The sequence below is a fragment of the Schistocerca americana genome, chromosome 9 (genome assembly GCF_021461395.2).
Source record: "Schistocerca americana isolate TAMUIC-IGC-003095 chromosome 9, iqSchAmer2.1, whole genome shotgun sequence".
Taxonomy (NCBI): domain Eukaryota; kingdom Metazoa; phylum Arthropoda; class Insecta; order Orthoptera; family Acrididae; genus Schistocerca; species Schistocerca americana.
This window is the reverse complement of record NC_060127.1, coordinates 11,224,049-11,225,857: the sequence shown is the minus strand read 5'-3', so window position 1 is coordinate 11,225,857 and position 1,809 is coordinate 11,224,049. Positions and strand designations below refer to the sequence as shown.

Genomic DNA, 1,809 nt, shown 5'->3' with positions numbered 1-1,809 from the left:
CATACGACCGAGGCACACAGGGCCAACACCCGGCATCATGGTGTGGGGAGCGATCTCCTACACAGGCCGTATACCACTGGTGATCGTCGAGGGGACACTGAATAGTGCACGGTACATCCAAACCGTCATCGAACCCATCGTTCTACCATTCCTAGACCGGCAAGGGAACTTGCTGTTCCAACAGGACAATGCACGTCCGCATGTATCCCGTGCCACCCAACGTGCTCTAGAAGGTGTAAGTCAACTACCCTGGCCAGCAAGATCTCCGGATCTGTCCCCCATTGAGCATGTTTGGGACTGGATGAAGCGTCGTCTCACGCGGTCTGCACGTCCAGCACGAACGCTGGTCCAACTGAGGCGCCAGGTGGAAATGGCATGGCAAGCCGTTCCACAGGACTACATCCAGCATCTCTACGATCGTCTCCATGGGAGAATAGCAGCCTGCATTGCTGCGAAAGGTGGATATACACTGTACTAGTGCCGACATTGTGCATGCTCTGTTGCCTGTGTCTATGTACCTGTGGTTCTGTCAGTGTGATCATGTGATGTATCTGACCCCAGGAATGTGTCAATAAAGTTTCCCCTTCCTGGGACAATGAATTCACGGTGTTCTTATTTCAATTTCCAGGAGTGTATTTACATAGGAACCCGGTATTTATACAGATTTCCACTGCTGTAGTTAGGAAGTGTGTGCATGACTTGAGGCAGTGTCAACTCACGGGGTATACAGGGTCATTCACGAAGATAAGCAAATATTTTGATATGTTATTCTACAAGTAAAACTAAAGAAAAAAGTTCGCATAAAAATAGGTCCGCAAATGTTTAGTTACGGCTAATAAAGGATTTTGCGTGAAATTTAGCAACTTTGGTAATATGAAGCCATCGAAAAACTGTACGAGGTTAAATAAAGCATGATTTCAATTTATTTTATTGTTATTGATCTGGTGAATGTAATAAAACATGCAGTAGCTTCCCAGAACATCCAGAGAGGCAAAGAAGTAATTTCGTAAAATTTTTAATTTATTAACTACTTGGCCGAATTTGTTTTTTAAATTCCATACAACTGCACAAAATTTTCAACAGAAGTTGTAGAGACTTCAATTTTGGAAAAAATTATGGTAATAACGTTAACTGAAAGTGTATGAATCTGTCAGATAATTTGCTTTTATTAATACCACAGCACACGTGAATTCATGTTAAACCGGAAAAAAACAAAGCTCACTGTTAAGGAATTTGTACAATGTGCATACAATTTCACAATAAGCACACTGCGTCTTCAGTCCACAAGTGGCCCATCAGGACCATCCGACCGCCGTGTCATCCCCAGCTGAGGATGCGGATAGGAGGGGCGTGTGGTCAGCACACCGCTCTCCCAGTCGTCGTGATGGTTTTCTTTGACCGGAGCCGCTGTTATTCGGTCGAGTAGCTCCTCAATTGGCATCACGAGGCTGAGTGCACCACGAGAAATGGCAACACCGCATGGCCGCCCGGATGGTCACCCATCCAAGTGCCGGCCACGCCAAACAGCGCTTAACTTCGGTGATCTGACGAGAACCGGTGTATCCACTGCGGCAAGGCCGTTGCAGAATTTCACAATACGTTCACAATAAATGTTCAAAACTGTCTCCAGGGAGTTCAATGCATTTAGCTGCACGTGTGTGAACTGTTTTTGTCGCTAGTTTCAGTTACACGGGGTGGTTCTCAATTTCATCTACTGCATTCATAATACGACCAACTAAGGCCTCACTCGAATTGACTTTGTCCTCGTAAGCTATGTCTTTCATCCATCCCCATATACAAAAATAAACG

At 45.3% G+C, this 1,809-nt stretch overlaps 1 pseudogene; it reads right to left on the bottom strand.

Moving 5' to 3' along the window:
- Window positions 1-1,467: 1,467 nt before the first annotated feature.
- Window positions 1,468-1,585, bottom strand: LOC124551435 (annotated as a pseudogene).
- Window positions 1,586-1,809: the final 224 nt, after the last annotated feature.